Raw genomic sequence first — 26,871 nt, 5'->3', positions numbered from 1 at the left:
TCTAAAAATAGCTCGCGCGCGGTACCCCATTGCAACACCAATGTAAAAATGTAGCACCTCTCTGATAGCTTTCATTTTTCCTCCACTGTATGGCCAACTTTATAATAATGGTCCCAGAAGTGACGTCAACGGCGCATTATTTGTCGGAGACTGATGCACCACACCCTAAAACTCCATTTTCAAAAATCTCTACTTTAGCAGGAGTTTTTAGAAATAATCGTTTTTACTGATACAAATTTGTTTTTCCAGATATCCGGCTAACTGTTTCACAGTTCCTCGTTGGACTAGGCCTGCAAAGAGGAACTGTGAAATCTTCAGTAATTCTGATCAACATATTATGCCTTTTTAGCCATCTCAAAATATTTAGTCCACTTCTGACGCATCCTAGCGCTTTTCCCTGTTGTAACAACAAACTCTGTCAACTCCCACAGCCTCTTTTTCAGTGTCTTCTTGAAATATTTATGGCACCTTTGCAACACACAGAAACAGCTATGTCAGTTTTTCACACTATGACACCCATTTGTCCCGATCAGGGCGGTATGAGGGAAATTTCTTTTGAGTTTTGTTGTCAAAGCTATACATCCCCTTTGACATCTTGTAATCAGCAGCTCTACCAGCGTTGTCCTGCTGTTCGTCTGCAAGTGGATAAGAGCCATCTACAAGGCAAAAGCTTGGGGATGACATCACACGAAAGATAGGCTGCCTTATTATGTTAATCACGACAGTCAGTTTAAGTATATCTCTATTTGTCCTGTGAAAAAAAGATGAAAACCTGACATTTTCCTTAATCTATGAATCACACCACAGATGCCCTTGACAGACCATAAGAAGTGGACATGTTCAGACACCCTATGATATAAGGTCAAACACATGGGACAGAATGACTAAAATGTTCATAAACCAGACAAGAACGAGAGAATACAATTTGTTTCAACACTTTAAAAGAGAATCCTGACATAGGTTTATTGTAAATAACACATTACTATGAAAAGTAACACTCCCTTTGGTTAAAACTGTTAGGTGTATCAGACAAACGTCATCATCTGAGAATGTGTTAAGATTTTTTTTATTGCCAGTATTTTAAATTTTGCATGATTGCATTTCAATATTTTTTTCATTTCTACGTTCAGGCAAATTAGAAATGAAAATAGATGGTGCTTTTGATCCTACTAAGAGGAGAGTTCTACTGGCTTTAAATGTTTTTCTTTAGGGGTAAATCAAAGCTCCTTTACAACTGTTAGTGGAAGCTGAACATTCATGGGTGCTAAAAGCAGAAAGCTAATTTCCATCATAAATGGCTTTTTAAGGCAACACATTACTTACTCTTTGGCTATTGAAACCTTCTAGGCTCAGATAAAGGCTAGGAGTATATTTTCTACTATTGTTGATATTGAATACTTCTTCACATTCAAAATGTGCTGAGTGTAAAAAGTTTACTGTACAATTTTTATCACCACACAGCGCCTTGCAAAAGTATTCACCCTCTTTGGATTTTTGCCTATTTTATTAGATTCAAACCTGAAATGTATTTTTTTCATCCTCTTTTTTAAGAATCAAGGATCAAGAATCTCTGTCATTATTTAACTATAACAAAATTTGGTGAGACATCAGCTCGGAATTCACACTTAACACACAGACACAAATCAAAGACATCCATGGAAAAATGAGTTGGTTTTTTTTGCAAAAATGCACTATGGAAAGAAAAAGCTACATTTAAAGTTAAGCTGTACAGCAGAATAGAAAGTATTATAAGAAGGGTAAATTACGATGCAATTGTTGATGGATAATAAGGCCTATTCAGAAACAAAGTAATATCTTCAAGGAAAGTGTACCAAACACTTCCGGATAAGCTTGGGAGTGTGCAAAAAGGCATTTAAATCTAATAAAATTGAAATCTTCTAGAAAATAAAAGACAGATAGCTGTCAATTTAAAAAGCGGTGTAAAACACTATGCAGTTGTGTGAATGTACCTGACAAACAGCACCTAAGAATCTCAAAAGTGTGCAAATGGTCATTAGCAAAAACTGAAATTTTCAAGTTAAAATTGATCTGCACAAAATGACCAAAGTTGCAAAAGTGAAATGAGAGCTATATATAAAAATATATATATATATATGGTTAAGAAAGAGGCATCACACCATTAAGACTTTATGGAAGAGTAGCCAGTAAAGAACCATTACTTAGTTCTAAAAATATGAAGAGATGTTTGCTAAAGGGCTCTCGGTGAAGGTGGATGCTTCTATGCCCCTCTCCTCCCCGAATCTCTCCTGCTTGTGCTCTCTTGTCTGTATGCCGCTTAACTCTCTCAGAGCCTTTTTCTAAAAATCATCCGAATCGAAAACCATGGTTCTGGTCAGCTGGTCATTCGATTCAATTGATAAAATTTTCTCAGCGAAAAGAGCAGGCGCAGGGTAGCCAAGCTGTCCTGAGGGGACACATGCAGCCGGATACATGCTGGATTGCTAGGGAAGTTGAAAGATGGTGTGTCTGTCTATTTTGTCCATCGAGGACATGGAAGATGCGTACAGAACTGAATTTATGATGAGAATTTCTGCTTACTGGAGCTGGCGAATACCTGGTATATCAGCAAATATGAAAGATTTCACCACCAGTTCTGGCCTTGGTAAGGCTGCCGGGAGTGTGAGTTGAGCTCTGATCACCCAGGCTCAAATGCTTTGCGAGCAAAACTGCAAGATGAATGCGATCCTGGCACAGCATTGCATGGCGGCTGTAGTCTGAACTCAAAGGTGAAATGGAAAAGACCTCAGGGAAGTTCTAGCTTGTTTTACGGCAAAAGACCAACAAATCCAGCTGTTTGGGAGTGCTATGAAGAGGACCAGCAAAGACTTGAGGGATGATAGAAATTTCACAGTCAGCCTGAGACAAACCAATCTCCTTGTAATTGAATTTGGCTGCCCGATGTTGGCCTTGGAGGCTGGTTTATCTGAAAGTCTCTTGGATGTTATGCAAACAAGACGTTCTACCCCCACTAACACCCGTTCATGACACCTGTGACCTGCAACAGCGCTCTACTGAACTGCTGATAACATACCATCTAGAACTAGCAGTCATAGGCCTACACTGACTGACGCACACATGGATACATACACATGAACATGGCCAGAAATACACCCTCCTATGACTCACTGCCTTTGCTGTGTGCGTTATGCTTTTATGATTTCGTGTGTATGTTGCTCTTTTGGTCCTGAGGGATTTTTATCAGCATTCTCCTACTGTCCCCCTTAAAAAACAGTGAGAGAAATGCACTAGATTTTTTTTCTTCACTTGAGGACTGGGCAAAAATCCTAGCGCTTGCGGCAAGCTCCTAAAGAGTGATCCAAAGCCACTTGCAGCTACAATTGCCGCAAAACTGACTTTAGGAGGGTGGACATTTATGCATGCCAAATTTCTGTCACAATAAAAACAAAATAAAGACTGTTGGTTGTTTCACAATAAAGAAATAAAAATACATTTTCAAAGTTGTAGGCATGTTCCGTAAGTGAAATGGTGAAAACTCTCAAACAATTCCTTTTAATTCCAGGTTGTAAGGCAATAAAACATTAGAAATGCCAAGGGGGTGAATGATTTTGCAGGAAACTGTATCTATAGTATTGCAGTGGCTGGCTTTGTTTGGATAGACATTGGGGAAACTCAATGCTTCCAGGAATGATGATGCACAGGGAAGAAGGTGTGCCGCTAGATACATGGGTATAGCTTGGCTTGCAGGGATTGCTTGAACCCCTTTTATAACTGCTTGCAGTTGCAGTTCAATGTTACTTAGCGTTTCAGTTTTACAATCTTACTGCAGTCATACTTCTGTTTCTTCAGCTTTAAGCTTAAAATCATTTTAGCAACAGCCGTAATATTGTATGGCTTTAGGCCACACAATGCATCCTCAAAGACATCCATAAGCAAGTAATACTTCCCACAGCTTTTTACATATGACACATAAAAACAAACATGTTGTAAGGGATTTTGCTTGAGGTGTAGTTAGATTACTAGAGAGTAATGTTACATTTTCAGCAATATTCAAGACATTAGAGATGAAAACAGCAGTCTCTCAGGACAGCACACCCACTTTAGATGACTTCTAAAGAGGGTGTGTGAGGAGCTACACAGTAAGGAACAAAGTAAGGGCACAATTAATATTCTCATCACTGAAAGGAAGTTTGCCGAGTTGAAGAGCATCAAAGAAGAATCAATCTGAGCCTCAAACATGCAGGTTTCGGGAATCTATGGTAATGTAATCAATGATAGGAGGTATTTATTTCACATAGCCTAACTTTATATCCCCCTGCAACAATGGTCCTTAACTGTGGTATCCTCTAACTCTTCTGGCTTTGCACACAAATAAATATCACCATCATCTTTTTAGAGACGAACACTGCATTGTGTATAAGCAACTACACTCACATCATGCAGTAAATGCAGAAAGTGGTGATTCGCTCACAACCTAAACAAATCCTACTCATTAAAACAATGAATTGTGTGAAAAAGGTGTGAAGGAACAAATAAATGCATTCATTGGGATTAAAGACTGAAAGATATTGAACATATGGCATATATAGGAATGTAGCAGATATTTGCTGAGCATTTCAGACCGATAGATTACGCTAATTTTCACATTTGTTTTTATAAACCAAGCTTAAACAATGAATAAACACACTGTGATACGCTGCCAACAGTTGTAGGTCCTGCTCGTGACAAATCCAGAGGGTGTTGCCTGGTTGTTCTGCTGCTAAAACAAACTGCATCAGCAAACACTGCCTCTCCAATGTATTTTATATTAAGAGTAAACCTGGATTATTGGATTTCTCTGTAGAACAAATAAACACTACAGTGAACTGACTAAAACAAAAAGCAATTTTAAATTAAAGAAACTTTTAACCTTGGTAGTAACACCCCCACCTCTACCAACACACAGACAAAATAAGCCATTTGCATTTTGTTCTTCTCAAATTTTATTGTTTTATTTTTTCTTGTTTAAAAGGTATCCAAATTTTTGTTTTAATTGTATCATCTAACATGCGTTCAATTATCAGAACTAAAAAAATGCATTTTAATTGAGCCCTTTTTCACACTATAAAAACTCTGACTCTTTGGTACAACATACTATTTGTTAAGTATTCTTCATATTTTATGATAATAAAGTGTCAGAAATTGACTGACAAATGGTTTAATCTCAGAGTACATCCGGCACCCATGGTGTTGGTCTGCACTGGAGTCCTCAGCCCTGTCTTCTTATACTCTTTTCACCTAATATTCTGCTGTCACACATGCATTATTCATCCTGAAATATGCAGATGACTCTGATGGGGATGAGAAGACACGGACTGCTTTCTGGTATCGAGACATACTGACATTTTGAAAAGTTCCAGTTTTTAAACCACTTACATTTTCAGTGACAATATTCCCTCAGTTTTAAAATCCCTTTAATGAGATATGCCAGAGTAAATAGCGGGGTCTCCAGGTGTATGGAACAGAGCGATGCTGTGCTGCCTCCTCTCCACTTGTTGTTGCCCAATCATCATCTGTCTGACATCAACAGGAATCATCTTACCATAATTTACCTTAATTTGCCAAAAGGCAAATTTGACTGGGCGGATATTTCCAGTAATAATGACTAAAGGTTAATGCTTTTCACAACAAGTGCTTAATAATAAATATTAAATGTGGCAGCGTTTTATTATTTTTTCTATCAAAATAATGATAAGTAAATGTTATTGCAAAAATATTATCAACCACTTATCAGCATGTAAAATTATTTTGGCAGCAGTTTGGATATTCATTGTTTTGGTTTTTTTTGTTAAATACATGGAAGCAGATCATATTGTTGTGTACAAGCAGCAACACTATCGTGTTTTACTTACTGCTATTGTACTGTGAGAATCTCATACCAGCCAATGCCTAGTGATGAGTCAACATAGCAGAGTGAGGTGGCAAGTTAGGTGATGTGGAGTGAAAATAACAGCCCTTCTGTTGATGTAGACATAACAAAATAGATGAACGGTGAAGTAGTTGCACTTCTTTCAGTAACTGAGAAAACATTCTCATTATTCAGCTGCAGCATTCCGACCAAAAGCATACCTGTGTGGAAGGAGGGCAGCTTGAAAAGCTTTGTCACACCACAAAGCAGCATAGTAAAACTGCCAATACTCGCATCACTCGTCTTCTTTCTTCAGGTAGGAAAGACCAGAAACAAATGTTTTTTGCTCCCTAAAAGTTAACCATGGATGAAAAAAAAAATTGGATTGCAAATTGCTATTGAAAGAAAAGAGCTTTCTCATACACCTTAGTCACACAACTACAAGTTTTCAGATTTTCACCTTTTAGCTGGTTCAGTACAAATCATTCCTTTATGTTTATGATGGTCTAGTTGTACTATGTGTTACTCTTGTGACAGGTTGATGTTTCTTTTCATTGTCCTTATTCCCGCTAACTTTGTTTGCTGGGGACAGAGACTGAGAGGCAAAAGCAATTGTTGTGAAATCAAAGTATTGGTTTAAAGACTTGATTCACAGGTAGTAAGTCATGAAAGAAGGCCTTTATGTCCAGTGCGCTCTTCACTACTTTTTTGTTTGTTTTTGCAGTAATCCAGTTTCATCCAAAAGGTGGGTTAATTGGTTACGATTCTTTTAAATCGACCCTTAAAGTGAGCATCCGCATGCTTTTGTTTGCCTCTGGGCTCACCTTCATATGGGCTGATAAAGTGTCCAGGATCCAGTCTGCTGTTTTCCCATTGAATTCTGGGAAAGAATCCAGCCCTTTGTGACACTGAACAGGTAAAAGCAGGCAGAAAAAACAGAGGGTGCGTGAGTGGTAGTGACGCTGACAACTACCTACTACTCAAAACAGCTAATTGAAAAAGGCTGAAAAGTGAAGTATAAATTTCATTAGTACGTTGTCGCTGTTGTGCCAGAAACCTGTTTGGTTATGAATATTATTATTAATTATAATCTGCTATTATAATTTAATAATAGATCATTCAAACTCAAATGGTAGCTGTAACAAATATAATTCAAATGGTTGTGATCCAAGGGCTGTGAGCCTGTAATGATTAACACTAACAATGCATTTTATAAATTAGCTGTTATGAACTTTATTTATGCTGGAAAAGTGTGATCTGACTGGTTGTTGACCGATTAAACTCATCCAGCAAACGATGTTAACTCAAATTATAATTGCAATTGGAGTTCTAACCCTTACTTCTTTATCACAAACCAATGAAAATGTCTCAGTTACTTCAGTTGTTAAGTCCAAAAGAGGTACTTCTTTTGCTCTTAGAGACCATTCAACTTCTGGACCAAAATAACCACAAACAATTACTATTTCACACGTTATTATTTATTAAACTAATAATTCCCTGTTACAGCAATTATTCTACAATAATGTTGTGCTTGCTCAGTGTATGTATGAGGGGTTTTTTTTCTCACCATTTGAGTCTTGCAAAGTTTTGCATATGACAGTTTGTCTACACTGGTAAACACGTATGGACTGGGGAGGGAGAAATGCTCTCAAACATATAAACCTCCTGTAAAAAGGGGGCCATCAATAGATTAACAAAATAGAATAGACCTCCCATCAATTCTTTTTTAGAAGAGTTAAGAGAGGGAGCAAGGAAAAGATAAAGTCGACTAGGGTGGAAGGAGACAATAACTCTGTCTCTGTTGATCAATAAAGTCTCAGAGGATCGATCATTATGCTCCCCTATCAGCCACCAGACAAGCAACTCAACCCAAAGCAAATGATGGCAAGTTTGAACTTAAGAAGTCAATGGCCCTGCTTGATGGCTCATTTTGGAGCCAGGTATCCTTTCTACTCAACATTCAGCAATGGTTGAAGACCTTATTAGTGGAAATAGTGGGGAAAGGAGACTCGGAACAAGCCACATAATAAAGTGATTTGAAAGCTTTACTAAAAACAGTTAAGGTACTGCTGTTTCTAAATTCATTTCAATGCTGAATGCTCTGCTTATAGCATTACCCTAAGTAACTAATGGCAAATTATCATAAAGGTTGTGTGTCACTTTTAGCCCGCAACTGACAATTACCAGGCAGTGACTTCAATCTGAGTCTATCCTTTAGGAAACAAACATTGTTGCTTAAAGAAAACTGCCAAGCAACAGGGTTTGTTTTTTTATTGTTTTCTTTTCATATGAATACATGCACTCTACTGAAGATGCATGACAAAGCGGACAAAGAATGTCCTTACTGATGACGCTACCATAGAAGATGATACAAAACAGAAAATAACAACTCATATAAGACTACAAGAAAGAAATAAAAACAATGTGGTACTTCTAAAGACAATAAAATGTCAGTAAAAATGAAAACACAAAAGTTGTTCAGATAAGAAAAACTAAATTAAAACTTGAGAGGCCTGCAGTCTACTGAATCTTCTAGAGCATCTGGTTAATTGGAGGGAGCATTAAGAATGTAAATACATTGTTTTTCACTTAAAGGTTCGATATCATGCTAATTTGAAGCTTTCCACATTCAACTCACTTCTTTTGGTGACATGACAGCCCCCTCATGAAAATCAACTAAAAATGTCAGGAGAGAAGAGATCGCACACGTTGTAGGTCATTTTCAGAAGGCTGTAGGCCCGGATTTGACTTGCATCATCCATGTGCGTTTCCGTTACGTAATGACGTCAGAGTTAAAGGCTGTCTGAATTCGGCACAGTAGTCCAAAGCTCCATTCCTCCCCATGATAGCTCAAGGAACAGGAGCTAGGGGCAGGAGCTAGAAGTTATTATTAAGGGCATTCGGATGGAGCCCCTGTCATGGCTGCTCCTTTTCCAGGGCAGGGGTGGGCTGCTGCAAAGAGAGCAGAATTAATGAGGATTACTCACACAGACATAAATCAATCAAAATATCACTGTTGGGCATGATTTTGATAAGGGAATAACATCATAACATAAATAAATGTTTTAAAAAATTACTTTGAATGATATAGACCCTTTAATAATCCTTTTTGCATGTCTGTTGTTTTTATTTTATTTAAATTTTTTTGAAAAGGTGAAAGCTGTCAGCTTTTTTGTATCCCACATGAACAACTGTCCATCATTTGAAAGTAGTCAGCCTCCAGCAGCCAATCAGTGGATGAGACTTTTCTTAATGTCATGGTTTAGGTCTTGTCTGGTTTCTTTTCTTGTCATTTTTGTGCAGTTCACTCGGCTCACCCTCCTGCAGCAATTAGTCACACCTTGTTTGGACACTAATTAGCCTTCATTCTCGTCACCTGTCAGACTCCCCTTATAAACTCACCTCGGTTGTTTCCTCGTCGCTGGCTCGTAGTGTTTGTTCCTGACCATCATGCCTGTCTGCTCCAGTTTCCCCGCATTGGTTCCAGTCTCGTCAGGTTTTGGTTTTGTTTGGCTGCGCTGCTAAGTTTTGATGTCTTCGTCCTGGTCTCGTTCCTTGTTCTGCAGCAGCCCAGCTCCGTTTTGCCTTGGACTTATGGCTCATGTTTTTGGACTCTGTACCTGCCAGCCAGCTCTTGCATCCTTCACCTCCGACTGGTAAACTCTGGTTCCTCATGTCACCACCATCTACCTGCAATAAACTGTCTTAACGAACTTCTCTGTGTGTGCGTGCTGTGTCCGAGTTCATCCACAACAAAATCATGACAGTACGAGCCAGCCAACAGATGAACTCGAGCACACACAGAGTCATGATGCAAGAGCTGGCAGGATCTGCTCCGGGAAGGATATGCTCCGCCTCGATCTGGGATCTCCGTGGGTGCCATCCGCCGCTGGAGATGCTCCGCTTCGACCCGGGATCTCCGTGGGTGCCATCCGCCGCTGGAGATGCTCCGCCTCGACCCGGGAGCTCCAAGGAAGTCTTCGTCTCGCCGGACTCAGTTCTGCGGCTTCCACCTCTGGTTCGTCTCGCCTGGGTCGCCGTGTTGCGACGCCTCGCTTCTGTCTCGTCTCGCCTGGGTCGCTGAGTTGCGACGCCACGCTCTGGTTCGTCTCGCCTGGGTCGCTGAGTTGCGACGCCACGCTCTGTCTCGTCTCGCCTGGGTTGCTGAGTTACGACGCCACGCTTCTGGTTCGTCTGCCGGGGTCGCATCCGCGACGCCCCGCCTCTGACTCTGTTTTCCTGGTTCGTCTTCCCCGCTGCTCAGCATTAAGGACGGCGCTCCTCGTCGTCGCTGCCCAGCGCTAACTGTTGCCGCTGCCCAGTATGCTAAAGACTTAGCTGCCCAGCGCTTTTGGTTCTGCTTTGGTTTCTAGTTTTTGCTTTGTTTTGGTTCCAGTTTTAGTATTTGTTTCGACTTTGTTTTCCAATTTAGCTTAACTTGTAGTTTTGTCTCAGTTCTATAGTGCTTAGTTCTCGTGTTTGTTTGGTATGTTTTTACTTTATTCTGTCTGATTTCTTTTTTTTTTTCTTGTGCTCCATAGGTTCCTGCGCTATTCGGGTTCCTGCGCTATTCGGGTTCCTGCGCTATTCGGGTTCCTGCGTTCTTTAAAGGTCCCGGCGTTCTTTAAAGGTCCCGGCGTTCTTTAAAGGTCCCGGCGCTCATTAAAGGTTCCTGAGCTCTCTAGTTAAAAGTAATGTTATTTTGTCTTAGTGCCAGCGTTCATTATTCTGTCTTTGTTTTGAGTTATTTTTTGATCCTTGTGTTTTGAGTTACTTAACATTCCTTAGTTTTAGTGTATTTCTGTGCTTCTTAGATTTCTTATTGTTCCTGTCTTAGTTTTTGTCTTGTGTCTAGTCCCTGCGCCGTCTGGGTTCCTGCGCCATCTGGGTTCCTGCGTTGGATGGGTTCCAGCGCTCTTAAAGGTCCCTGCGCTTATTTAGGTCCCTGCGCTTGTTAGGTTCTCTGTTCGTTCTGGTCTCCCCTAGTTTCCCTGTTCTAGTTCCCCGGTGTCTCTGTTCTGTTCTCCTAGCCCTCTAAGTTCTTGTGTTTAGGCGCCGCCAGAGCCCTCCGGCGTTCCAAGTCACCGGCTGAGCCCTCTGGCGCGCCCAGCCTGTCGTTGCCTAGTGCATGCAAGTCGCCGCCAGAGCCCTCCGGCGCTCCCATGTCGCCGGCTGAGCCCTCTGGTGCGCCAACCTGTTGCTGCCCAGCGCACGCAGGTCGCCGCCAGAGCCCTCCGGTGGTTATAAGTCGCTGTCTGTGCCCTCTGGCGCGCCTGACCTGTTGCTGCCTAGCTCACCCTCTAGTTCCTGGTATTTTGGTTTTCTAGCGTGTTAGGACGCCCTTCGTTCCTGTTTCCCTAGTGTTTAGATTCATGGCGTTAGATTTAGGGTTCCCCGGCGTGTTTAGACGCCCTCTGTTCTCGGTTCCCCGGCATGTTTAGACGCCCTCTGTTCTCGGTTCCCCGGCATGTTTAGGCGCCCTCTGTTCTTGTTCCCTGGTTTGTTAAGATGCCCCTTGGTTCCCTGTTGTCCTCTAGCCTTAGGTTCCCCGGATCCTCTAGCCTTAGGTCCCTCGTGTTCCCTAGCCTTAGGTCCTCCGTGTTCTTGACTTTTTGGCTCCCTATTTCTCTGGTCCCTTTGGTTCCCTAGTGTTCTCTGGTCCCTTTGGTTCCCCGTGTTCTCTGGTCCCTTTGGTTCTCTGGTCCCTTTGGTTCCCCGTGTTCTCTGGTCCCTTTGGTTCCCTGTGTTCGCTGGCCCTTTGTTCCCTCAGTTATGACTCTTGCCCGCCATCCTGCCTTCCCTCCACCCACCCTGGTTCGGTCATTTTGTAGTTTGTTTTGTTTGATTTTAGGCCGTCCAGAGTCCGGCCTTGAGGGGGGGGTAGTGTCATGGTTTAGGTCTTGTCTGGTTTCTTTTCTTGTCATTTTTGTGCAGTTCACTCGGCTCACCCTCCTGCAGCAATTAGTCACACCTTGTTTGGACACTAATTAGCCTTCATTCTCGTCACCTGTCAGACTCCCCTTATAAACTCACCTCGGTTGTTTCCTCGTCGCTGGCTCGTAGTGTTTGTTCCTGACCATCATGCCTGTCTGCTCCAGTTTCCCCGCATTGGTTCCAGTCTCGTCAGGTTTTGGTTTTGTTTGGCTGCGCTGCTAAGTTTTGATGTCTTCGTCCTGGTCTCGTTCCTTGTTCTGCAGCAGCCCAGCTCCGTTTTGCCTTGGACTTATGGCTCATGTTTTTGGACTCTGTACCTGCCAGCCAGCTCTTGCATCCTTCACCTCCGACTGGTAAACTCTGGTTCCTCATGTCACCACCATCTACCTGCAATAAACTGTCTTAACGAACTTCTCTGTGTGTGCGTGCTGTGTCCGAGTTCATCCACAACAAAATCATGACACTTAATAAATATTGCCCCCCCCCCCCCCCCCCCCCCCCCCCCCCCCATGAGAATTGTTCCTGATTCTCAACAATAATGTTACTCTGACTGATGTCAACTGTATGCGAGACACCTTTAATAACTAAAGCACAACGCTACTCCAACTCTGCTTTGAAGGCCGAATAACACATTTTCATATTCAAAGTAGTCTTCATAAACTGACTTTATAACCTCCGCCAGCTATGCTAGCTGGCTTCTCAGTGCTGAGTAATCCCAAATGCAGTACAGTACCAGGCATACTGGAGTACATTTCTACTGCTGCACACTGGAGAAATTTGATGGGTGAAGAAGGGATTGTCTGCTCTCTGAGCACATCACCTCACATCAATCAACGTCTCTCTATTCCTCTATTTCTCTCCCTTGGAATAGGCTTGCCTTAGCCTGCAAACATTCATATGAGATACACACACACACGCACATGCACACACACGCACATGCGTACACACAGAAACTCAAACAAGAAGACCCTGAGGAGTGGCTTTCCCATTGCCCTGGCACATACAAACTAGCATGTCAGCTCCGATTATTAGCTCTGTTCATTGCTTGCTGTGGGAGCTTCTATTTTAGATCTGTTCTTCCTCATTGCTACAGAGCTCAGAAATACAGACAAACCTAAAGTCATGTACACCTTACATTAGCAAATTTTTACATACATACATTTTTGTGTAGTTTTGGGTTAATACCATAGATTAACACATTATTTCGTTAAGTTGCGAGGAACCTTAGGAACAAAGGGAGCAGCTGTGCGTCGCATGTATACCATGTTTTGCATAAAGACTCATGGGTGGTGAAAAGTTTTTGAAGAACGTTGAGCTTAATGATGCTGTACTTTAGATGATGAACTCCAACTGGTGTCAATCTGGTTTTGACAATGGAGGTATCAATTTAATCCTAAATAACACTTTCTTACTTCCTTTAAACATAGCAATGTAAACTGAACGCTCATGCGCTAATGATCCATACGGCTCCTATAGTTTCTGTTGTTACAGCAAAGGAGTCTGCAGGTGGGGGGCGGGGGATGAGAGTCTGCGGGTAGGGCCAGAGACAGATGAAGAGACAGTCATGGCTTAATGCAGTCAATTCCAACTTTGCTCTCTGACCACGCGGAGCTGAAATAACAGCCCAGATTCTCTCTTTAAATGACGTGGGTGAATGTTTTGTCAGCTGACTCCCTTAAACAATAGCAAGACTTTAGTAAGAGGAACCCCAACCTCTGTGTGTTAACAGAAGCAACAATTGAAGGCAGTTTAAATGGGCTGATTTGCTATCCACATTTCTCACTCATTTAGCTTCTGACGGCTAAAATAAGAATATTTGTGAATGAGAGCAGCTTTATTTTAAGTGTCCCTCTGCATTAATTATAACAAAATAGACACAGAAGACAATAGAACAGATGAAAATCCATGGGCAAAGTCCAGGTTGAACATGAATTAAATTATGAATCAATAATCATCTTTATTTGTTATTGCAACTTTGCACATTCCTATGACATTTGTCCTCTGCATCTAAACCATCTAAACCAGGGAGCAGTGGGCTGCCACTGTGCAGCGCTCGAGGAGCATTCTGAGGCTTAGGGTCTTGCTCCAGTGCCCAGAGTGGCAGTCTGTTGCATTGGGGCCGGGGATCTCACGGATATATGCATAAAATATACGGATCATTTCATGGCCTGACATGATGATTTCATGATCCATATTGTTGGAGACTTAATTTCATCAAAAGATTTGAAAATAAAACAAAAACTATTTTACACTGGGGCTGTGATCTTAGTTCAAAATATTTACAGACTGAATTATTAACATGAACTTTTCAGTTTTAACGTTGTGAGCCCTACTTAGAGCCCCTTGATGAGAATGAACTGGAACAAAACATGCACACATGTAGGCTTGGGCCAGTGTCCGGCAAGAAGGTCTTTCATATATGTACAATTCTAAAACCCTTAAAGTTCCTGTCATAATACCCTTACAGTTTATAGTAATTTGATTGAAATGTCAGATAAAGTACCAGAGTAGCTCTTGCTGTATGGGGTAGTGTAACATTATAACCATAATGACCAATATTTTGTTATTTTAACAGCAGAAAGAATAGTTGTTGTTTTTGATTTAAACAAAATTGATTAGATCAATTTTGCTGTTTCTATTTTTGCAATCAAAATGTGACCGTCTGGCAGTGTGAGGGTTTTACATAGACCAGCCAAAGAGACTTTGATGAAATTTCAAAAATTATATTCTTAATTTATTACAAAAATCCAAAAATTATACAAAAATGATAAATTGGGGCCCAAAAACTGAGGTCAACATAACAAACTACAACTCAGGTAGTAGCACAAAGAACTCAAGCACAAAACTGACCTAACAAACAAGACATGAGGGGGAACTTAAATAGTGGCTGATCAGACCACTGCTAATTCACACACAGGGGGTAGATAAACACACATGAACTTAAACAAATACTGGTCAGCACATAACTAAATCTTTAAATTGAATAAATATTACTATTAAACTAAGTTACAAAAAGAAGATACATTAAAGAAATGGTAAAATTAAATAAACTAAAGGCAAAATTTCCCCTTCCTCTGGCAAACAAATGGAACGACCCGCTGATGAAGTTTGACTGCCATCAGCTGGAGCTCATCTGTATGATTTCAGCTTCCGGGCCAGAGGAAACTGGTAACTCAAAAGAAGAAAATGAATTTGTTGCATTTAACAAAATACAAGAGAACTGACAAACAAAGTTAACTAAATGTGTGCACTGCAAATAGTTAAAGTGTCAGACTAATGAAAACAATTTTAAAGAGATGAACCTAAACTATTCACTAATCAATATGTAAAGTAATATTAAAAAGAATAACAGAAACCCTTTACCATTCCTGTCTCTGTGTGACAGTTGGAACAGCTGTCACAGGCAGTAATACTCAAATAGTAAATTGCTTGGACGACGACCCCAAGAAGCTTTACACTACAATCAGTCAATCAGTCGGTGGTGAGCTACGTTAGCAGCCACAGCTGCCATACAGCGGCGCCGCCGGACCCTTCCGCCAGCAGGTTGAACCGGCAACCCGCCAATTGCAGAACGAACTCCCTAACTCCTGCGCCGCTGTCGCTCCTTAAAAACCCCTCAAGGTTATCATATAATGATGAACCTAAACAAATCAAAGCCTACATGTAATCTCTAATTTCATGCTATTAATGCTGTCCCCTCAAATCTTATTATGAATATTATATATATATATATATATATATATATATGTGTGTGTGTGTGTGTGTGTGTGTGTGTGTGTGTGTGTGTGTGTGTGTGTGTGTATAAAATAAACTGCCCCCTCATATTCCTAAGCCGGATGGGGGACTCTCCATCTCTCAAGCTCTGGTTCTCTACCAGAGGCTTTGGAGCTTGAGGGTCTTAGCTGTTCCTAAGATTGCGCTCTTCTGGACTGAGGTGTCTAATGTTTCTCCAGGTATCTGTTGGAGCCACTTCTCCAGTGTGGAGGTTACCTCCCCGAGTGCTCAAATGACCATGGGTACTACTGCTGTCTTCACCTTCCAGGCTCTTTCTAGTTCTTCCCTGAGCCCTTGGTATTTCTCCAGTTTCTCATGCTTTTTTTCCTGATGTTTCCATCACTTAGAATGGCCACATCGATCACAGCGGCTGTCCTCTGCTGCTTATCAATGATCACAATGTCCGGTTTGTTGGCCATTACCATTTTGTCTGTTTGTATCTGGAAGTCCCACAGGATCTTAGCTCTGTCATTCTCCACCACCTTGGGAGGTGACTCCCATTTTGAGCCGGTGGTCTCCAGTTTGTATTTTCAACAGTTTTATATATCTATATGCACTTAGAAGGGGGTAAATACTGATAGATCTAGATAAATGCTTATCCTTGAAACATACCCTAATGACCACATTTTTGAACAGATGAAATTCACCCTGCCTAATATGTACAAGCATAAACTAAATTTCTGTTTGTCAACTGATGAATACCTGTTTATTTTACTATATTGTATTGGGACATAAACAGAAAAAGAAAAGAAGATAGGTACAGCAGGGCAAATATGGATTGAACACATCAGCTTTTTCCTCAGTAGATGCATTTCTAATGAGGCTATTAAAAGCAAATTTACACAATGTGTCACTGATAGCCCAAGTAATCCAGACATACAAGTAAAGCAAACCAAATAAAGCTGTAGATTGAATGTAATCTGGTGTAAAGCATCTTTTTTTGTAAAGATTAATGTGTTTGCACATTGTCCCTGCAAATTCAATAATAATCTAAGCTAAATAAAGTTTGATTTGATATATTTATTTATTTTATATGTTGTATATATTTATATATTTTATACTGCCTGTTTATGTTTTACACCTTTAATATCATTTATCCTTACATCCTTGTTTCTGTTCAGTATTTATGTTAGTAGTGTATTCTTCTATCTTTTCAATTTGGTTCCTGTTTGCTTCTGTTCTTTTTTATTTCAGTAGTTCTGTTAGAGCTGAATTTCCTGCTCGCTCTTTCTTAGTTTAGTTAGGGTTCTCACAGTATTTCATTGGCATGCTTTTTATTTTGCAGCAAAGTTTTGCACAGTGAGTATGCATAGAAGCTATTATGGTAGAATGCATCATGTGTTAATTTTATGAAAAAAAAAAACTATGCCTGTTAAGTTCTTGTCCATCTGAAATTGTCTGCAAGTGATGCTTGACACTTGGACAACTCTTCGGAATATTGCTGATTGTCCTTGGATTAATTCTTTGCCAGAAATCTTTCAATTTCTACCTGGTTTTCATTGCTTTATGGTGAAATGATGTTCATTCCACTTCTGAGATATGACCCCAATGGTGCTTACTGAAATAATAAAAACTTTAAAGATGTGCCTGTTACCAAAACATCACTGTGCTTTGGAACAATAAGGTTGTGGAGGTTTTAAGTCTGAGGTGCATTACCCATTGTGAGGCTATTCTTGTGGGATCTCTTTGTAATAGGAAATGTTATTATAGGCCATAATTTAATGAGAAAACTGAGTAATGTGCTCCGGAGGGGGTCAGGATTGCTTTAAATTGACATATGCTTATCTGTCATTCCACTTTATTGCATGTAACTTAAAGGAGTTCAAAGTAATACTGACACTTAGTGGTTGAAATCTGAACAATACATACACAATGCCTTTCACAGAGACCAGCCATTTACTCAACAGTGCGTTGTTGCTGTGAAATGCCACTGAATTTTTACCTACACAGGAGAGGTATATGATGTTATATTCTCTTCCACTTCCGCTCTGCTATTTTTCCTTGTTTCCATATTTGCAGGAATTCAATTTATTCTTTTGCCAAAATAAAATACCAAATGTTTTGGGAACTCTGGGAACTCTCATATTATTGGCTCGGAAACAAGGAAGTCAACCGGGTGCTGCACTCTGAACCTAAGTAGTTCTGGATCTATAGGTTTGAAAGGAGAAAAAACTTGACTAAGACACTGTTGATGGAAAAGACTGATTGTTTATAGGGAATGTTACTTCTATACTGTGTGGGAAATAAATACGAATGATTTAGGTTGATTTTACAGTAAATATATTACTTAGCTCCTTTAATTGATGGATCAATGCATTTTCATTTGTTATTGCAGAAATATATTTACTGTGGAAATGTCACATGTTCTGCCCACTGTATAAAAAAGCAGCTTGAGATCACACATTGCGGTGCATCAACTGTGTGTAAAAGTGAAAACTGTGACAAATGCAGTCCATTGCTTTGCAGTACATCCCATGTTGCTCACAGTGCTCAGAGCAATGTGCATGTGACAAAGAAAGAAACAAACTGAGAAAGAGCGCTCCACACAGTCAGTCCCAGAGGGGGAGCTGGAGAGCACAAATAGGATGTAAGAGAGAGGGAGGAACAGGGGTGGGCACTGTGTGATTCATGGGGACTGTTACTCTTTCAGAAAGGTGTCTCTTCCCATCACGGTTCAGACTCCGCTTTTTGTAGCAAACTCAGTAGCAGGTAATGTACCACCCTTCCCAATTCATCTCTTCTTCCTCTCTTCCTGTCTCATGTCACCTTCTCTTCCTTTAGAAAACACGGTAACAGCAGTAAAGCCCTAGAATGAGAGACGTCTCCCATATAGGCAACCTCAGAGACTCAGACCTGGGCAGCATGCAAAGATTTTTCAAAGCATTCAACAGTGTGTTTTAAAAAAAACACTTTGATATACATCTGACACATGAAAAACAAACCAGACTGACGGTTAGGGAGCGAACAAAGCCAGAGCAGCAGGTGCATCCAAAGTCAAGGACGGAGACTGAAGTCTTCATGAAAAGACTTTGCCTCGAGACAGAACCTAGAAGAAGAATTCAGATGAGTTTTAGTATGTGCCTGTATTGTAAAACATTATAGCAATCCTTAGCCACAAGAAAATAAGTTATCACTACTTTACATTTAAGTAGGTCATGAATTATACGTATGTCTATATAGTTTTCTATTAGTTTTTTGTTCCTGATGGAAATTCACTTTGTCTATGTCACTTAAATATATAATTCTGATTATTTAAAGGAAGGTCTTGAGTTATGAATATATCCTTACCTATAGTAGACAGATGTCATGGCAGTGACTTTTTTTACAACTGTAAAGAAAAAAAATCCTTCAATTGAAACACCTCAAAATTAAAATATTTATATCTATGGGACACAAGTGAATGAGTAAGTCTCTTTTTTTTCTCACTTTACAAAATCTAAGTAGTCATTTGTGCTGCTGAAATGTTGGTAAGATATGCCCATTTCCCTTTTTGAATAGTTTTGCACATAAAAGACTGTCTTTGAACAACAATGAATGGAAGGTAACTGGTTATATAGACACTAGATGCACAGCCGGCTAGAGGAAGCTAGCAAGAAACATGCACACACATTGGCGTTACGTGGACACGTCACAATGATTGGTATGTGGGACAACAAATAGATAAGGTGATACCCTGGAACTTGAAGCCAAAAGATTGTCCATTATACCTTTTATTTATTGGATTTTGGGACGAGCTATCATTTGCTCAAATATTAAAGATGCTACATTCTTGAGCTTTTCAAGGTTATGTAATTGTTTGAAATTTTCCTAAGAGGACTTTCAATCACCTGATAAGCTGATATTGATACAACTGGAAGCCTCTACCAATTCAGCATTGGTAACGTGATTGAACACTGTATATTCACTAATACAGACAAGAAACAGGAAAAGAAACACGAAGCAAATCAGAACATGGGGACTACACAGAGAAGTTCTAGGAGTGCAGGTCAAGTCTCAAGCCTTTAGTGCACAAGTCTAAGTCAAGCCCACAGTCTTTCATTTTGCGGCTTAAAGAGGGTATATATCATACAAATTCCACCTTTTTAGCCCTTGAATACATTTTGGTGTGCTCTTAAAGTCTCTAAGAGTGTCAAGATCCCCAGATCATAGATGAATTTTAGGTTCCTGGGGATTGTGCAGTTCTATTTGTGTCTTCATTTTAGTATTGCTCATTTGTCAGTCTGTTAGACTCGGCTCCTGTCATTAGTTGGTTTTCTGTTCATTATGATTTAAGTAGTTTATTCTGGTTCTGTCAGATCCTTATTCTCCCACCTGTCTGTTCTTAATTATGTTGATGTGTACATTTGGTCATATTTGATCATTCACCATAGTCTCACTCTCTCTCTCTCTCTCTTTCTCTCTGTCTCTCTCTCTTTCTCTCTCATCTTAATTACCATCGCTTCACCTGCATTCCATTCTGTCTGCTCCCCTATTTATTCAACTAGTTCAGTCATACTCATTGTCAGGTCCTCTATCGTGCTGCCCCTGTTCTGGTCTCCACCTTGTCATGTTCCTGGTTCTTTTCTCACCTATCTGCCTGTAAGTTTGTGTTATTTTCCTATCTAATAAATCAAAATATTCAACATGTGACTCCTAAACTGTTTCCTGCCCTCCAGAGCACAAACCAAATCCTAACAAAGAGTGCAAAAAAAAAAAATTTGCCCCAGTTCCACTGCTTCAGTTTGGCCAGGGGCGAGGAAAAAGTAGAAGATTTTTCTCTAAGGAAGTCCAGAAAAACGGAAGAGTGACAACAATAATAATTAGTACCACCATGAATGGAGTGGGTCAAACCGAATTTTTTTTACTATTTGTAAACCATGAAACATGGCAGAAGTAAAATAGGAAAAGAAAAAAACAGCTTTCTATAGACAAACACACTGTATCAGATCCATGGATTTAATGATGCTTTCTCTCCTTACACAGACTCAAAGCTGTTAAGTTGTGTCTCTCTGAAGAGTGTCCGTCCATCCCACTATATGCTGTAGAAGGCAGATGCTGTCTGCCTTTCAGACTGAGAATAGCTGGAAGATCATTTGACCAAAGATCTCAGCATGAAATCCAACCTTTTAAAAATGATATCACTGAGGTTAAAAGTCTTTTTGCTTTATTAACGTATTCTCATCACTCCTGCCAAGGCAAAACTCTCATAAAGCAATACATTTTAATTCTGTGAGGCAAACTTTGGAGCAAGTCAGACAGCCCCGACTCCCCCTCCGCTTCTGCGTCTCTCTCTCTCTCTCTCTCTCTCTCTCTCTCTCTCTCTCTCGCACGCACGCACGCACGCACGCACACACACACACACACACACACCTAACCCTAAATCTAAGGTCACAGGTGCATACCTAACCCTAACCTAAACTCAATTCACACCTTAACCCTCATTGCCTAATTTGCATTGGGTGGAAATTGCAAAATGCCCTGACCATGCCAATTGTCCAGACAACATTGGTCTACTGTCAAGTTTTGGCTTGCACAATGACAGACATACATGCGTGCACACACACAAACACACAATACAAACAGGCAGACAGAAGCAGTACAGAGAGGGGCTGTCCTTTATTTTATTATTAGGTGGCATATTTTATCCCTAATAAATATCCATGACAATGTTGCATATACAATTGTACAAACATTCCTTTAATTTTTTCTTTTATTTATGTTTTTATTTCTAATGATTTCTTTTTTTTAAATTACCATTTGTTCCAGTTTTCTTCAAATGTCATAGCTACAACGTTTTCATCAAAACGATTAAATTTTCAAAAATAATACATTCACAGAGTGGTGTTGAATAAAAGTATTAACTTTACTGAAAAATAAATATATAGTATATAAAGAATTGTTTTATAAATTTCGACAGGTCCAAAATATATAAATATTTTCTTCTAGTTACGATGACAACTTCGATACGAAAGGATTCTGCACCAATAGGAATAGTAGGCTGATGTCATGTGAGATGGAACTTAGTTATTGTTGTCACTTTCCTTCTGGGCAGGTAAGTTAAATGTTTGCTAATGCTAATCAAAGGAACCGGCTGGCAAACAGTACAACTGAAGGTTGGAACGAGAGCCAGCGAGCGTGAGTCCACCACCTACTGGGCAGGTGTTTTCTATTCTAATTTTATAGACCACAACTAAATGATTTCAATGTGAAAAGGAAGAACTGAAAAGCATGATATGTCCCCTTTTAGTGCAACTGGAGTTGGAGTCTAAAACTCAAGTAGCCATCTCCAGCCATAGTTTACCTACAGATTCAGAATAGACTGTGTTTTGTATATATACCACCACTGTATCTTGTTTCATCTAACTGACTTTGACTCACCACAAATTAACCTCACTGCACATCGCTGGCTGATCTGCGTCCTTTAATACACTTCATTTTTATTGTAAATGTTGTTGTGCCAGTTCAGACGTGACAGAAAGCGGGCATCAATTCGGGACGTAACGGACTGCGTTACCCATGATGCAATGTGGTCAAAATGGCCACCAACTCCCATCACGCAACACGGCAAAATGGCCGCCGATCAAGATAAGGTTGCTATGGTGATGGCTATAAAAGCCGATCACCCACGACAATCTCTCTTCTTCCCTGGCTTTTAGCCAACCCGAGAAGACACGCACAGCTGATTCCGTTGGAGTGATTCCACGCCACGTGTTCGATTGCTCGCTGGACCGAGATTTTTCGACGCAACGGTTATTCCCTGTTTTTTTTATAACAGGAGGTCGACTTAAATAAGTACTTTTAAATTCCCTCTGATCAAAAGACTGAGAGACGCCGGATTTCCCAGTGATCGAAGAGGACCCCGCTTTGTCTGGCCAACAAAGCGACTGTTGAACCCGGAGGAAGAAACGAAGGAGCTTCTCCCCCGTCCCGCTGCAGCCTGTGGACAACTGCGCTCGTCAAGACGCGTCCAGAAAGCCGCATTACTCGGAGCGCTCCGGACCAGCCCCGAGGCACCTCAAAGTAACGGGGTCTCCCCTTTTATTTCTGTCTCACCAACAGGGTGTTTAGAAGTGCCTGGGCAGGCGGTAGAACTTTGTAGGTGTTGGTTAATGCTTTTATTCCACGACGAAGTTGGAATTATTTTGCTGAACATTTTCTTTGTATGTGCATGCATTTTACAATTGATTTGCTGTGTTGATTTGTGATCCATCAAGAACCCCGCCGTGGGTTACTGCTTCATTCCTTTCCATCTTCTTCCCTGCTTCCCCCCTCTCTCTCTTTTCGCTGCTTATCAGTTTAATTTCTTTGTCCGAGCTCAAGTCGCGGGCTTTGCTTTAAACTCCCAGTTAGCTGCCCCCTCTCGAAGCGAGGCATTACCCCATCAGCGTAAGCGTGGTTACGTCATTAGGACCTCCCCTCATACGTCATCGTAGCAGCCATCTTGGGAGAGTGACGTGTATCTGAACTGTAGGTAGCTTAGCTGAACTAGCTTTGTGTAAGACATCAAAGCGTCCAGTGAGATTCCCGAAGCTGTTCTGTCTATCAATGCTGATACGTGAAATGCCGGTGTTTCGAGGGCGGTGTTAAACAACTTTGAGTTAAGTTAAGATCTGCTAACCGCTCATTTTAATCCATTGTTTATTTTTGTTTTGTTCTTTATTTCCACATATATATTTTGCATGTTTTAGTTTAGTAATGAGTAAGAATTCCAAAGTTGTTTGAATCAGAGAATTACTGTAACAGGGAATTGCTTTTGTTTCAATAAAACCAACGACTGCGGAATAGACATTGTTTTGTGTTCAGTCCAATTCACAGTTACATGGTTATTCAGAAATCAGAGCTAACCTCCTTTGGAGTTAACATCTGATATTAATACAGAGACAATATCATTGGATGGTGATAAGGAATAAGGATTTAAACTCTAATTGCAGTTACATTGGGGTTCTCACAGCCTGCTGGATAAACCTGGTCGGTTAACAGTCCGACCTGATCATTTATTCCAGCATAAATGAGTTCATAACAGCAAATTAACTAATGCATTAGTGGCATAAATACTTACAAGCTTATAGCTAACATCACCACCATTTGAACTATATTTGTTATAGCGGAAATTTGAGTTGAATGATTTATTATTTAAATTATAATACCAAATTATAATTAATAATAATAATAAGCATATTCAACCAGCTTATGGCATAACAATGTTAAAACTGAACTCAGTAACAGGGAAACCATCTACCTCACCTACTAACTATATATATGACATTTTTCTCATTGATTGCCATCAATGCACCATTTTTGTTCAACAGTGTTGTCACTTTCAAAAATTATCCTTATGTGTTATATCTTATTTTGTTATATTGTAAATACTTTTCGCTTTAACATTTACTTTGTAAAGATAATTTCCTTTCCAGAATCTATGATGCATTTAAAGTTTGTCTTAGGAAGATTCCAAAGCAGCCATCATCAAGTGTGTATTCAAATGAAAAATAGTGGTAATATCAACTTAAACCATTTTTTTATATATTGTCGGGAATGTGAAGCATCCCAACACCAAATGTCTGGGGGTTTATAGAAAGAAGACTCTGACATACACCCTTTCAACATCTGTCCTGAAAGACTTTTCCATATGTAATGAAGCACAGAGAATACTTAGATGAAAACAAAAATGTTTTTCCAAACCACATGATGGCACAGAGGATGATATTTTCCTTTTCTCCTTATTGTCTATGGAAGACATTCCGTGGCGTATAATGTGTTTAGAAAGCTGTGCTCATATCTAATAATGCCCTATCTGAATGCAATTTATATTGCATTTGCAGGAAAATTTGAATGCAAGGTCTATGTCACTGCCATGCTGTGATCATATTATGTGATATTACATTAGCTTTGATTAGATCAGATAAGAATTAGATTAAAACTTTATTATCTGCATGACCTTAACAGGGGTATCATATCATTGCAGGAAAAACTGAGATGATACTCTGATGGCATTTACTGGAGAAACAAAGAAAATATGGGTAAAATTAGTTTCCCTGCAAGTTTTTGTTTGGGAGATGCGAAGATTCACGCTAAGCCCACACATTTGCCATTCATGTCAGATTTAGTACTACATAACTGATGTTAAAGGATTGATCAAATATTAAAAAAAACAAGATGAGCAGCGTAAGAAAGCGAAGGCTCTCGTTGTTACTAAATGAGACAGATTGGTTACCACAGGGCGAGAGCAACTGTCGGGAAATGGGCTTGTTGTTGGGATATGGGACACCACCAGGGAGCTGTGGTTAATGAGTTTTCCAGGAAAGTGTACAGTTTATTGGATATTTACATGTAAGTTTTACTGTGAGCTGTCAGCCTACATGCATGCACAGACACACTGCCAAACAAACATCCAGACAAAAATGCCCACAAATTCTATAGGACCCGTCTGACGTCACAAAGTCAAAGGTCCTCCAACTACTAAAACACTACGTTGTGTACTCTGCTTGGTTGATGACCACCATGTTGTAAGGTAAAAGATAAATGACTAATGGAGATCAATATCTAAGGCAGTAAATAAAGCTATTACAGGCTTTACAGAAATGGGGGTTGGGTCTTAACCTAGGTAAAATGTGAATGTAATACCTTTTCCATCCCCTAAACTCTTTCTAAATTTCAATGGTGTATTTCCATGACCTAGTCTGGTTAATTTGACCGCAACTTTATTTACGTATATATATATATATATATATATATATATATATATATATATATATATATATATATATATATATATATATATATATATATGTGTGTGTGTGTGTGTGTGTGTGTGTATATATATATATATATATATATAATATTTATATGTTTATATATATGTCCAAATTGCTCTTTTTCAGTGTCATATTCAAAAAGTAGCTTAAGTGCTCACATGTAAAGAGAGTGGAGTAGTAGCTCAAATAAAGAACTAATTTGGATAATGGAATATCACATCCTGACATTCCATTATCCACATCCTAAATGTCCTGACCCACATGCAGTGTTAACTCAGACACCCAGGATTAAAACGGTGAGAAAATGTATTTAGAGCAGGAGAATGTTCAACTATGTGCATCTGGATCCAGAGTCCTGTCTAGCGCAGTATCAATAGAAAACACAGGAGGAGTTAACCGAGATCAAAGCAAATCAGCAATGTTTCCTTATTGGGCTTATTGGTTCTGGTATTGAGTTTTGCTCCGGAGGAGTTGAGAATGGTTCTGGCAGCGGTGTGAGATACTGAGAGAAGGATAGAGTTTTTCCTGGAGCAGCAGACTCATTCCTGGCAAGTGGGCAGGCAGGCAATATCTGAAAGGAGCAAAGCTGTAGAGTTTCTACGCTAAAGAGGGGGTGGCTTGAGAGAACACGAGAAGCAAGTAACTCTGAGATTGGCAGGAAATAACACAAGGGGATAAAAATTGTCATGTAGGAAATTATCATAAAGAGGTACAAAAATAGCACTGGAGGTCTTAAATCTACTACAAAAGGTTGCTAATCAGGTCAAGAGTGTTCATCCAGCAGTTCATTTCATCCTCAGAGATCTAGATGGGAGAACTGCAGGCAGGTATATAAGCTGAAAGGTGCTGACCACATCCATTGGTGGAAATCTTAAAGCATTGCAGGAAAATTAATCCAAACACAGCACACTGAATATGAGGTCTGGATTGATAAATAAGGGGGGAACCAAACAAGAGCAGATCCAAAAGGAAAGATTTGATTGGGATCAAAGAAAACCAGGGATATCATATTTGAGGATGTGACGACAATGATCCTACAGTGTGGGGCAGCAAACGGAGAACAGATCTGAGAAAGAACGAAAAACCAAGACAAATAATATAACAGACAGGTTATATCATCATAATGGACCTCCAATGCGGATGTGGATTCCAACCGTTGTGGCATGAAGTTTAGTTGGTGCCTGTTGCAGTGGCAATCAGAGGACCTGCTGGTGAACATCAGTAGTGACAGACGTCCATCCATCCATCCATTATCTGACCCGCTTAATCCCTCATGGGGTCGCAGGGGTTGCTGGTGCCTATCTCTAGCATTCACCGGGCAAGAGGCGGGGTACACCCTGGACAGGTCGCCAGTCGCAGGGGTGACAGACGTCATCAAGCTAAAAAGGGCTTGATGTCCTTGTGGAACCTTGAAGCAGCTGATGGGTACTGGGTGGCCAGAAGGACTGCAGCTTCTGTGGTTGTGGAAGTTAAAACTTGGGCATGAGAGGATTTTGGAGAGACAATGGAGATAAATATGGTTGGCCTAAAGGTCGTTGTAGCAGTTCTGTCACTCAGAAAAGA

Source organism: Fundulus heteroclitus, chromosome 4, assembly GCF_011125445.2.
Source record: "Fundulus heteroclitus isolate FHET01 chromosome 4, MU-UCD_Fhet_4.1, whole genome shotgun sequence".
In the NCBI taxonomy this organism is placed as follows: Eukaryota; Metazoa; Chordata; class Actinopteri; order Cyprinodontiformes; family Fundulidae; genus Fundulus; species Fundulus heteroclitus.
This window is presented reverse-complemented; position numbering follows the sequence as displayed.